Raw genomic sequence first — 13,952 nt, 5'->3', positions numbered from 1 at the left:
ACCAGCGGCTCATATATGTAATGAAACTCGGAAAATACAAGTTTGGACTCTTTAATGTACACAATTATATTACACACTTTCTTTCACACTGGAAGCACGAACATCACAGTACTTTTCTTATTTTTAGCTTTACTTTAGCCTGTGTGACATTGTTGTGTGTTAAAAAAGAATAGCTGTATTTATTTATTGTTGTTAACAGATTTTATTGTAGATTTTTTTCTGCGATCAAAGCCTTATTCTCTTCCCGAGGCAAAATACACCATTCAGACTCGATTAGTCGTGTACAGATAAGATTGGCGTTAGGATTTCCTAACAAATGTTAGGATAGGATAGGGCACTTAAGAAATTGTAGATACTGCTGACTTAGGAAATTCTTCTGTAATACCAAGTTAAGAAAAATTTTATCCTAGCTGTGAAAGATAAGATAGGAAAGCAAGTTAGGAAATTGTTCTGTAATATGGCCCCTGATTGGTACCTAAGACATGTGCTGGATACATCTGAGTTAGAAGATTACAGATTATAAATATTATCTAGTACTTTAGTTTGGAATAAAAGTGCAAAGTGTCATTAGTACTGTTCCAATGGGAAGAGAGATCACACATGGAAAACTAATCAGAAATAAAAGCTTTAAACTTAAATGAAACAGCAAGATTCCAGTGCAGGTGCTGTGCAAACACTGTAATCAATTGCTATAGTATTCCACGCTTAGAGCAACAGCTGACCTAAGTACATGTTTTTGAGAGATGCCCCCCCCCCCCCATCATCCTTAATTTTCTTAATATTCTGGCTTCCTCCTTTTGGTTACAAGTACAGTCTACAAGTCTGTCTGTAGTGCAATTTGCTCCAGGGCATGGGTGCCGGTGGCTCAGCAAGATACCAGCTCACCACTTTGCCGTGAACGTCACATAGGATAAAAATCATGGAAATATTCCATCTCCGACACCCTAGCATAGTGTGAAGGGGACACTGCCCTACAGGGAGCAGGGGTGCTATCTTTTGAATGGGAAGTAAAACAGATGTTGACTTTTTGTTTTGATCCTGCAGTGCTTGTCAGGGAAGTGCAGGAATATTGACTCCAGCCAGACTTGAAACTGAATTATTTATTTGAAAAGGCATCTATATGTATATATCATCAAATAATAAAAGCAAAAAATGTGGATACTCATTGCCAAAATAGTGTTGAATCAGAGTTTATAGCTGCACACAGGGCTGTCCACTGGAGACCGAGCTTCCAATCCACACTGGAATGTTTAGGGCGGATCAGTCCCCCAACTTCTGTCATCTTGTCCGTGTATTTCCAGTCACTGACAAAGCCCTGCACAGAGATACTGGGCAGATAGATCACTCAGGTCAGGTGCGGATTAATCACTCGGGATCATCCCCCTTTTAAAAAGATAATTTGCTGCAGTGTACAGTGCAACAAATCTTTTATTTTGTATTTATTTATTTTTATTTTTTTTGTTATACTATTGTGTAGGACGCTTGTCTTTTTTTTTTTTTAATACTATCATTAGTGCTTTGGGGTGATCTCACAACACACTAAAAAGCATTTGAACTAGTGCTGGGCCTGGGACAAAAATCAGAATATCCGAACAAACATTTTATTTATTTATTTATTTATTTATTGACATATGTATTCAAAGGAAAAAATGTAATGTCTGTGTCTGCCAAAAATGACATCATTGATGCTGAACGTAAATATGCATCACAACATTTTTTGTCTTGCGCCTATCAACCACGTTACCAGGAGTTGCACGATAGCTTCTATAATGGCAAGTGGAAAAAGTTCTGTCAGATGTGTGGGATTTCTATAAAAAAAACAGAAGATCAACAAAATACTACGAAATGTAAAATCTGCAAAAAGAAACAGTTGTCACTGTGGTACTACCAATTTACAGGAACATGTGAAACAGCAGCATGCTGTACTTGACAAAGAACCAGATAAAGGCCAGAAGGCCTTCCCCGACTGCAAAAAAAAAAAAAAAAAAAGCCCTAACACAATCCTGCAAGGGTGAAATAACAAGCAAGGCAATCAACGTCCTTGTACAGAGAATGCATCCACTCAGTATTGTTGAAGACAAACATTTCATTGAGCTGCTGTGTTGCCTTGAACCAGAATACCAGGTGCCCTGTCACAAAACTATTACTGAAATGATTAAAAGGCGGCAAACCGATAGCAAAAAAACACTGACGTTCGAATTGGAAAACATAGCTTTTCTTGCCCTGGCAACAGAAACTTGGACAAGTGTAGCAAACGAGTGATATATGACTGTTACTTGCGGTGAGTGGCGCTTACAAACTAAACTTCTGTCTACAAACACCTAGAGGATGTACTGTCAGAGTTTGCAATTCCCCAAATAGGTGCAGTAGTTACAGATAACGTCGCCAATATTTGCTCTAAATTGGCTTAACTGCTGTGAGGTGTGGGAGACACAGTTTACAGCTTGATATACGAAAAAAGGTCTAGAGGTAAACAAGACTCTCGGCGGCGTGGGTACCCGCATTCTTTACACACGTATGGTTTGTCAGGACTCTCAGTTTTGCAGTTGTTTGCATCCCTGGGACGCGCATCTCTCTGTCTGACGTGGGCAGCCCCACCGCAGAGTATTATTATTATTATTATTATTATTATTATTATTATTATTATTATTATTTATTTCTTAGCAGGCACCCTTATCCAGGGCGTCTTACAATTGTTACAAGATATCACATTATTTTTACATACAATTACCCATTTATACAGTTGGGTTTTTACTGGAGCAATCTAGGTAAAGTACCTTGCTCAAGGGTACAGCAGCAGTGTCCCCCACCTGGGACTGAACCCACGACCCTCCGGTCAAGAGTCCAGAGCCCTAACCACTACTCCACACTGCTTCATGATTTAATTGTTTTTTAAATCATGCAGGTAATACAGCTGCGTCATGTGAGGTCAAGCTTCAGAACGTCGGTAGGCTCTTACTTGCGTTGTAATTCCTGTTGTGGGGAACTGAAAAGACTGAAGGACTGAACACTATATTGAGTTGCACCCCTTTCATGTGATCTCCTTGTACGGTTGCATGTTTTGCTGAAATCCATTTGTGGCTTGCTGACTGCTTCACAAGCATAAGAAACTGTTTGAAAAACATCAGCGGCCTCTGACAGAAAGAAATGGCACAGAGAAGTTTAATGGATTTTTTGTCTCTTAAACAACTGAACTGGCACAAAACCAGAGAGTACCTGAGAATGTATTTGTTTCTGACAATTTGATGCGTCTTTTTAAGTATGGTGTTCAAATGACAAAGTCCAGCCATGTTGTAGCCTAGGTAGCTTAATTTTCCGCTGTCTATTTGCCTGTACTATAGTAATAACGCTAAGTTTAAGGGTCTACTGGTTGATTGTTAGATAGAATTAATGGTAGTAGTTCTGATGTTGGGAACCAGTAATTTTTTTTCCCCAAATTACCATAGCTAGATATATAGAGAAAAAGAAAGAGATGTGGTCATTTAAATCTCCCTACTACTAGTCAATCGTATTTAATGTTAAAAAATAGCTCCCCTGAATCCAAGTTTGATATTAATTATGTTGATTGCAGTTTTAAGAAGTGTAACAAAAGCAGGACTTCACTTCCCACTTTTCTAGAGCTTAGTGTCTTCTGGAACTGAGAGCAGAGCACACATAGTTTGCAATATTGAATAGCAAGTTGGAATTTTGCTTTTGTGGATTCTATTGCTGTGCTGTTTTGTTCTTCGTTCTCTTAGACAGAATTTTTTTGTTTGTGGCTTTCATTGTTTGTATCTTATTGTTATTGTTAAAAATGGTCAAAGCTTCAATAAATTAAAAAAGAAAAAAAAAGTGTACCATAAAATTAAGACTGTACTTTATTGGGACCCCCAACATTTTCACTTGAATTTTTTTTTTTAGCTCAGTCCTGGACCCTCAATGGGAAAACGTTTTGGACAGCCCTGCTACTATATGATAGAGCTCCTTTCCAATCACAGATGACCATTATCTGCGGTTTTGAGTGACCGAAAGGTCACAAAAGAAGCTCATCGCTGCCTTGATCTCAAACCAGAGCTATGGGATCTTTTAAAATAGCTGCTTAAAGAATTGTCCCCAATGGAAAATGCTACACGGTATCTCATCAGTGAATACAGTCTTACGCTTTCAGCAATTCTATCTGTCATCTAGGGATGTCACGGATATACCGCAGTTATCGTCATACCACGGTATAATTTCATTTTTTAAAAATACATTTTTAAAATGGCTTTTTAAAAGAAATACACAGTGGTCAACTAATATTTATATTAATTACAACAGCTTTTCATAGCTCATTTATAACAGAAAGTTTAATTTTAATTTAAGTGCTCTTATTGTACATTTTACAACAAAATTTATTGAGAAAATCAAAATATTTTCCATCAGTTTGAATTTTAAACACAAATTATTACAGCAGAAGAAAGTACTATATTTTTTAACCATACATGTCCTGTGTTCTTAAGTTTTCACTCCAGTTCACACAGGCTCAGCAAGAGGGCTGTCTTTTTTTATTTCAAATTATTCTGCAGAAACACCAAAATATTAACATTTTCCGGGCTCAGTCTGGAATGATAGCGTGTAAGGGTGTGACCACTACAATACCCTCTCTGAAGGTATGCTCGTGGCTGGGATGCACAAGTATTTTCTTGTTAAGTTAGATAGCAAAGGCATTTCTGCAGCGGACATTGGACCGGAAAGGGAAAATTGTAATGTCGGAACTGGTCCGACATAGGACCGCAAAAGGTTAAGTACATCTTGACTCTTGTGATGCAGGATTGGCTTTAGGGCTGAGTGTATCAAAAGCCAGAGTGTCAATACAATTATTCAGTGGTTAAAGAATTTGTCCCCCATCTTGTTACCACATCATGGATCAGAGAATGCTGAGAAATATTTAATTCTGCCTACTTCACCTTCAAATCCCTTCTCTTTTTCCAACTGCAACTGAATTCCTGAACTTGGTGTTGGCATGATCTAATTGCAGCTTCTACCTTTTGCTTTCCCAATTGCTAAGTTTAAATTGTGCCCAAAACAGCCAAGCCAAAAAATGCAGAAGAGTTGTCCAAATGCCTTCTTCATGTTTGTTGTATTGTCAGTTGTTACACCAGCAAATCTCTCTTTTTTAATGTTCCGTTCATCAAGCATGTTTTGAAAACATTCAACAATGTCTTCAGCTGTGTGGTGCTCAGGAAAAAAAAAAAAAACTTTCTAGACAATGAGCCTGAAGTTGCCAATCTGAGGAGAGGTAGTGCACAGTAAAACTTACATATGGCTCTCCACCACCACCACTGCTGGTCCAGAGGTCGGTTGTTGCTGCATACCACGTTTCTTGAGAAATGGTTTTCAACATTAGCTCGCACTTCGCTATACATCTTGGGAACTTCTTTTGTGGCGAAAAAGTTTCTTGATGGCAGATTATATCTGGGGTTCATCTTTTTCACAAGGTTTCGAAATCCAGGTTTCTCAACAATCTGGAAGGGCATCATATCTTTGGTAATGAAATAAGCAACAGCAGCAATGAGTTCCTGAGCTTGCTTAGAGCTGGCAGCTAACAGTTTTCCCTTTTCAATAGCTGCAGCAGTGGTTAGCTGACTAGGGTTTACAGACTTTGGACAGGCTGAACTGCTACTCCGAGATCTGCAGCTACTACCTCTCTGTAAAAAAAAAATAACAATAATAATAATGTGAGCACATTCCTAAAGATATAATAAATCAGTCAAAGTATTGTTTTAATAGTAATGTTCTCAGTTTTCAAAATGTTTCTATTTTTTTTAATTTTTTTTTTTTTTTTTTTTTTTTTTTTAGAATGTCTTGCATTGTTTGCCATTCTTACCAACTGGCCCAACATGAATACTATTTTCAATCAGATGGATTGAATACTAATACTACTGATTTCCAATTTTCCATGTATTTAAATCACACCTGTAACCATTTCAGATGGGACAGAACAGTTATACACACCTGGTCATTCTGATCAAAGTAAAACCCATCACTTCAGAAACTAAGCATGTAGGTGTCTCTGTAGCAAAATCCTGTGTAATTTGATTACATTTTCCTTGAAGTATTAATTTAGCATCTTAAACAACTTAAACAATTTGACAACATATAATGTGGCTCAGAATTTTCCAGGATTTCAGTTACACTGGTTTGACTTAATATGCACAACAAATCAGAAGTAGGGCGTTGTTTTAATAAATTTGCAAACAAATGTATAGAGAACATACATAATAGGATATTAAACAGGCAAATAATTAAATACTAGGTAAATGATATCTATTTAGGTTACTTTAACAAGAAGGAAGTTTGCTAGTGATAAAATAAAAAAGTAATAGTGTACTGTTAACAGTAACACTGCTGCATACTTATTTAATTACAGTTTCTGGGTTAAATGGAGCAAGAAGGCAGACACATTTAAATCTTACATCTTAAATCACTAATGCCATATAGTAAAAAAAAAAAAAGGTGTTTTCTGTGTGCTGCTAAACATTATTAAAATTCAAAACTAAATTCAAACTACTACACATTCAAAATGAATTTAGATGTTACAGTAGAACGTAACATGAATTATTAGTGAGCTTAAAAAAAAATAGGGCTGTGTTCAATTGTTTGTTCTCTAGCAAGGAATTTGAAGGTTGTAGATTTTCATTTTATTTAACAGAAAAATGTTAGAAATGTTTAAATAACTGTGGCAAAGTGGTTAACAGTGTGCAGGTGCAGGAATGCAGCAGTGATCAATGAACAAACAGACAACAATAATCCAGGTGCAATGATATTTTATTTGTAAATCCAATGGTCTGATGACACAAATACAGCAAACAGTAACAATGCTAACAGGCAATACAGCTGTGTGTATTGCTCTGTTTTAATCCACAGGTTGGTCCTGAAATAATAACAGTCTTGTTCCTAAACACCCCCACGTAACACAAAACACAAACACAAGTCCACAGTGTGTGCGATAGTGCTCGTGGTGTAAATACAGTTATTCGTGAAACAATAGAGAAGTGTTGTCTGGGTTCAGTGCTAGCCTTTAGCGACAGCTCCGTATCGTGTTAGCCGTCTAATAACAACAGACAAACCAGTTTTTAGACACTACAAACAAACAAAACACTCACGATTACAATGCACAGTCTCCTTCCGTTTTAGCGTTTAACCATAACACGGAACAGATCACTTCAGTACGCCCCCTTTTGTACCGTCAATCATGACCCCTTGGTTAACGAGTGCAACCGCTCCTCCAATCTGCGGCTGCCACGTAGTTTCCCTTCTGGGTCGATAATTTAGTGTATCGTAGCTCCGTCCCCTTTCTAGATGACCGACTTCCGTCTAACCCTGGGAATAAATTGTGTGGCCATCTAGTCCTCTCTGTTCCCTTTATGCAGCACCCTCACAAGTCGGGAGGGAGATCTATCACCAAGAATCATTCTGTCTGTCACAATCACACAACTCTCACTCACATGCAAAATGTAATGTAATTTGTACATAATCTGATAGTTACCCAGAATACTGAAAGTGCTATAGACTCGAACTGTAGTGTGTGCAGAATTGCAGTTGAGAAATGCGATATTGCTATAAATAATGTTAAATAAAGAGTTATGTACTGGCTATGCAAGTTTTCAGATCGCCTCTGAATTTACTATTCATAATCCATAGTGAACTGTTCTGTACTGGTGATGCTTTATTAATACATTTGATTAACTCATCGGCTTTACATTAAAGTGTATTTTAATTATAAAAATGTGATTCAGAGTATACTAAGAATTCACATACTTGAGCTTCGCTATTATTATTATTGTTATTATTTATTATTATTTATTTCTTAACAGACACCCTTATCCAGGGCGACTTACAATTGTTACAAGAGATCACATTATTTTTTACATACAATTACCCATTTATACAGTTGGGTATTTACTGGAGCAATCTAGGTAAAGTACCTTGCTCAAGGGTACAGCAGCAGTGTCCCCACCTAGAATTGAACCCATGACCTTCTGGTTAAGAGTCCAGAGCCCTAACCACTACTCCACACTGCTGCCCCTATACAGTGACGGGTGATACTCCCTTAGGTGGGTGAAGAGGTTGGATGTATTCCCACCTCTAGCTGTTACCCGAATCCTGCATGCTCTGCACACCTGGTTTTTCATTTTCAACTACAAAGCCCTCTTAGTTTTTTTTTTTTTTTTTTTTTTTTTTACCCCAAATCTCCCCAGATGGATGATTTTATCCATTTTGCCGGGGGAAAGAGGTTACTTTTGTTACTTGTACAAGTTTGTTTACTATCCGAAATATTTGTTTTGCTTGTTTAGTTTCAACACAACCGTTTCCTGTGCTGAACACAATGTAGTTTAAACGGCAACGTCGCCTGTTTTTTTTTTTGGTGTTCAAAACTGACAAGCACCAGTTAGGAGCTGGTAGAGACAGAAATCATGAACTCGGTAACCATGGTATAGAAAAATGGTTGCTGTTTCAAAACCGTGGCAATCTATACCACGGTATACCATGACATCACTAATGTCATCACAAATTTGGTTGACAAGATTAAACCAGAAATAAGTGATTCAGCAAAACCTGTGATCAAAAGTGACTTGGAGAATTATTTTTCAAACGATTTAAATCTAAAACCAGTACAAGTGCAAGCAGCTGCTCTTGCACCCTGATTTTTATAATGCTTAAGTTTCTTACAGATGTAGAAAAGCAAGAAGTCAAGAGAGAAACAGAGTCCGGATTAGGATGCGCACCAAACCCAGAGCTGCCAAATACTGCTCTAGCTGGGGTCTCAGGTACTGATTTTGATTTGGGAAGCGAGTCAGAATCGGGGTCTGTTTCTGCTTGTGATACCGATGCACTGACATATCTCAAATACCCAGGTCCCAAAGAAAGCAAAAAACGGCAAAAACAGCAGTCTGTTTGGTGACAAAGATGACGAAGCAGCCAGCATGGACTATTGATCTGAATACGATAGTTTCAAATAAATGAATAGTATTTTGACAGCACCTGCACTGTCACTTAAATTAGACTACCACAGAAGCACTTCGGTTCAGTGTAGAGTACTAGAGCAACCTTACCTTTTTTTATGTGGTGGGCTCGAACACAAATGGTCCTGTGCAGGGCTGAGGGCTGCTGCTGTTGTTTTTATTATTATTTTGAAATCAGTATTCGGTATTGATTAACTAGAAATATTTATTTTATTTTAATTAAATTTTTTTTTTTTTTTGGCCTCTTCCAGGGACCCCTTTGGGGCAGCGGGCCCTGGGGAAATGTCCCCGGCCTGCCCACCCTCTCGTGGACCTGGCTGTGGGACAGGTTACATGTATGTAATACCCTGATGTCACCCTTGACCTGACACTATATTTTTTGTAACACTGGGATTATGAAGCAGTCTGTGGAAGTCTTCCATATTTGTATTATGGGTAGGGCTGAGCATGTGATTTTAGTTAAACATCTACAATTTAACATTGCCTAAATTCTCTTGCGTCAATTAGTTCAAAACTAGCATGCTCCTCAATTTTTTAGGTTTTGTCCTGATGCTGGTGGATTGGGATTGTCTCTGGGGAAACTGCAGATCTGAACTGGAATTAGTAGCGCAGCTCCATCTAGTGAGCAATGTCAAGAAAAAAAAAGAAAAAGTGTAGCATGCGATAGCAGTTCCAGCATTACACTTTACATTACAATTTTTTTAAAGGGTTAATGCTCTTACTGTAGAATGTTCTGGTACAGTGTAATTGGCAGTGCAATAAACAAACAGTACCACTTGCAGTGATTTGTTTAGTGATGACTTGAAAAAATAGACAAAAAAGGGGGCATGAGTTTAAATTCCAGTAATACTGGAGGCATGTCCATCGACTCCTGTGGGCTTGCATTGACTTACAGTATAGCAGATGTAAATAGATCCCATGGTGTAAAGCTACAACATGCTTGCTTTTTAAATATGTTTTACATTACACCATTCAGTAATGTACCAGCAGCTGGCATTTAGACGTTTCAGTAGTGTAATAAATGCTTTCGTTGTCCCGTTCTATTATTTTTTTTCGTTTTTTAAAAAAAAATTTTATACCAAAAAGATGTTTCCCCTTTGGGATAAACAGAAGTTTGTTCTTTACAAAGACAGTAACTGTTTTGGCTTCTTTGAAGAGTTATCACAAATAATGAATCTTATCTGCCAGAACTGGGCCATTTTTAGCTTCAGCCAAGTACTGAATTTTCTTCTCACCAGAGTAGCAATGACAGCAGACTAACTCTTTGCACTGTCTCTCTGAAATGTGGATCTTGTAATGTCCTTTTCAGAATAATAAAGGTCTTGACTGTATATTTAAATCTCTTGCATTATGTATGAGGGTTGATTTTAAAAATATTAAACACCATTACAGTAATGCAACATTAAGATCTGAAACAGGTTTTTGGATTTAATACAGTCCTATGCCTCAGACAAAATATTTTGTAATAGCCAACATTGTGTGCTGTGTACAGTAGCCTAAAACACATCTCAATTAACTATGTCCCTAAAGATAAACAGGTCTGTCTTTCTTCCTCTGGTGTAGAGCTCTGTGTTCGTAGGCGGCTCAGCTGTTCAGACTGCTCGCTGCAGCACTGATCACAGCGTCACTCAGAAAGGAAAGGATTTCTTAATAATGTAATTATTTCATGATTTATTAATAGTATTACCGGTGTATAACAGTAATAATCCCATCAGAAGTGATCAATTCCAGATTGGTAATGACCTTGTTTATCTATGTTAGTGCCACTGAAAAAACAGTCATTAACTACCACAAAAGTATCTATTTCACATTGATTTATTACTTAAATCATTTGACATTTGTTTGCGTTATCTGGCTTTACCTTAAAAGAAGTCCATAATTGCCTGCATGTAATACTATACTCTTTTTTCATGGTTGTTTTAGAAACCTGCTGATGCTTCTGACACTGCAGTTGGCAAGAAAATGCGAATTCCATTTCTGGTGGTGAATTTGCATGTCTGCCCCTTTTCTCTGCCACATTGAGCTTTCAGCCAGCTGGGAAGAGCAGACCAGGAGGTAAGCTGTATCTGCATCTGCCAGTGTGAAAGCTCTACTGGTGGTCTGGGAATCGTGTTGGGTTATGAGTGGCTGGAATTCTTCATCATCTTTTATTTGTATTATCATTTTTATTTAAAGCTAGTTGTGCTAACTGTGTAATGTTTAAATGACAGTTGAACAGATAAAAAAAAAAAAAAGGCTATTTTTTTTCTTTAAAGTTTTAAACATTTTAAGTAATTAAAGAGATTCTAAAAACATTGTCATATATAAACAATAGTTGAATTGGAAATGTTGTAAATCGGGCTTCACTAATCAAATGAGAGATATATTGTGAAACAATGGTACTGCTTTACAATACTAGCTCCTGATTCTTTTCAGGAGCAGTATTTTGTTCTATTAGAAGCAGGTTCATTTACAGGAGATGAAATCTGACACAGTTCGACTTTGTGGCCAAGTGGCTGGAGTAGGAGGCTAGGAGGCAGGAGATCCTGGTTTCCACATTCCACAAAAACAGCTGACCTTACATCTGCCCCCAGGGGTCACACTATTTCTTCTCCTTGTCTATTCTTGTTAAACAAAACATTTTAAACATCTTTACCTACATTCCTCCCCCCACCCATAAAGAGCTTTCTATAGTTTATTTACTGTATTATATAGACAGGGAATTTTCATCGATAAGATAAAGCCACAATTTATTGAAACCAATCTCTTTTTCCATGGTGTCATGACAACACATTCATTTCACATGCTGTACTGTTTACAGTATGTACATAGAATTATAGAGCTGTATTATGGGTATTCATGTGTTGGTTATCTGCTTAATTATTTGTTTTCAGATCATAAAAAAAAAAATCTTCGATCTTTGTTCCAAGTGATGCTGCTTTTCCATATTAAATATTACGTTTGTGTATGTGTAATGGAGGCTGTGTGGTCTAGTGGTTAAAGAAAAAGGGCTTGTAACCAGGAGATCCCCGGTTCAAATCCCACCTCAGCCACTGACTCATTGTGTGACCCTGAGCAAGTCACTTAACCTTGTGCTCCGTCTTTTGGGTGAGACGTAATTGTAAGTGACTCTGCAGCTGATGCATAGTTCACACACCCTAGTCTCTGTAAGTCGCCTTGGATAAAGGCGTCTGCTAAATAAACAAATAATAATAATAATAATGTCAATGCAAAGCCAGGATTATTATTATAACAATTATTATTATTAATGTTTAAAATACCACTTGTTTTCTTCACCTTGCTTTCTTGTTCATTACATCTTGAAATTCCTCTAAGAGGATCCATGCTTGTTCTCATGTAAACAGTCACAAGAACGTTGTTAAGGTTAAAGCTAACCAGATATGTTTTAAGAGTGTAAAGCATTTATCGTCATATTTTAAAAGCATGTTACAGGAACCCCCCTCCCCCTACCAGAACATCTTCATAATAATGAAACTAATACATATTAAGTGGATTGGACTAATCTGCCACTGGATTTAAGAACATAAGTTGTCTGTGAACTTTAACCCTTTCCTCTGTGCAGCAACACAAGTAATCTCAAACTAATCTCAAACAAGCTGTAACAAAATAAAACGTCAGGTTTCCTCTGACAATTTCAGATCACTTTTGCAACTGCATAATCCTTATACTTTTACCTCTGTAGAGGTATACATTAAAAGTTGACATTTTGTAGACACAGATACAGGCACAGAATGTAAGATTCTTACCTAGTCAGATGAACTCCACACATCGAGTGAACTCCCAGTCTCCATGTTGCTTGGGTCAGGAGCACAAACCGATCTTTTTCCCAGAGATCCTTAAAATAAACCTTGTTGGCACCAGAATACTGTCCCCTCCTCCATAAAAACACGCCCCCATTTAGTAACATAGTCCAATTTTCTCCTGTGTAACTTGGGTTCGTGTATAGTTTCGCTCTTACGCTGTTTTCATTAAATCCCTTTATTTTGTTGTTTTTGTCCGGAAGTAAAAAAAAAAAAAAGTATACACTCGGGTTTTCTCTTTCTTGCATTAGCTAGTTATTTCACTTTTGTTTTTCGTGTTTATTGCACACGTGGCCTCTGTCTGTTCTCCGTGTGGGTCACCCCTCTCACCGTCTTGTGGTATAGATTTGAGTTTTATGTGTGTCGACATGTCCGGCGCACTGACACCGGGACTCCACCTCTTATACCTCGCTCTGATAAGTCTTGTGGTTTGTCTAAAAGATATATTTTTTCAATGGATTCAGGAATTTGAAAAGTCAAGACAGGCTATGAATCTTCAGCGGTCCCCAGCAGAGGCATCCAGTACTACAATACAAGAGAGTTTTTATCCTCTAAAAACACAGCGAGTTTTGAAGACGATGACGTCATGGACTCCGCCCCTGATTACAATTATTATTATATATTTCTTAGCAGACACCCTTATCCAGGGAGACTTACAACTGATGATGATGTCCCAGTGGTTGGTGAAGGTACTGCACCAGTTTATACAAATGCAGAAGCAGTATTAAGAAGGATTTCATCCTCGCTTAATGTAATTACCCAAACTTCTAAGGACGATGATCATTTCTTGAGCATCATCGATGCCAAGGATAATAAAGCCTTTGAAGGATTCCCCTTCCATGAGGCAGCCTGGAGGCCCGTTGAGGCTGTATGGCAGAAACTTGCTAATACTGCACCACATCTCCCAAGGACAGATACATTTTACAGAGTTCCTTCGAACCATAAAGGCTGTTTTTTTAAGCAGCCTAAATTGGATACTACAATGGCTGGTCCAGTTGCTAGTACGTCCTCTGTTCCTGAGTTTCTGTTCCTGATCGGGCAGACAAAAAGAAGGACTATTCTCCCTCTACTTGCAGCATGCACATTAATAATTACCAAATATATGCTGCAAAATACCAACACAGGCTGTGGAGCCAGGTGTCTGATTCCCTGAAGTCCCTTACACCTG

At 37.8% G+C, this 13,952-nt stretch overlaps 1 protein-coding gene across 3 annotated transcripts in view; it reads left to right on the top strand.

The window, feature by feature from the left end:
- The window catches only part of LOC117411324 (RAC-gamma serine/threonine-protein kinase-like), a 234,899-nt gene that overhangs the window by 138,301 nt on the left and 82,646 nt on the right, over nt 1-13,952 (top strand). Inside the window, exon 3 of one of the 3 annotated variants that reach the window (XM_059025405.1) lies at nt 10,908-11,039. The exons of the other annotated variants lie outside the window; for them this stretch is intronic. The gene's annotated coding sequence lies outside the window, so the exon portion shown is untranslated. The remainder of the gene's footprint in view (nt 1-10,907; nt 11,040-13,952) is intronic. 3 annotated transcript variants of the gene reach the window in all.

This window comes from Acipenser ruthenus, chromosome 6 (genome assembly GCF_902713425.1).
Source record: "Acipenser ruthenus chromosome 6, fAciRut3.2 maternal haplotype, whole genome shotgun sequence".
Taxonomy (NCBI): domain Eukaryota; kingdom Metazoa; phylum Chordata; class Actinopteri; order Acipenseriformes; family Acipenseridae; genus Acipenser; species Acipenser ruthenus.
Note: the sequence above shows the minus strand (reverse complement) of the source record. Positions and strands in the feature narration are given on the sequence as shown.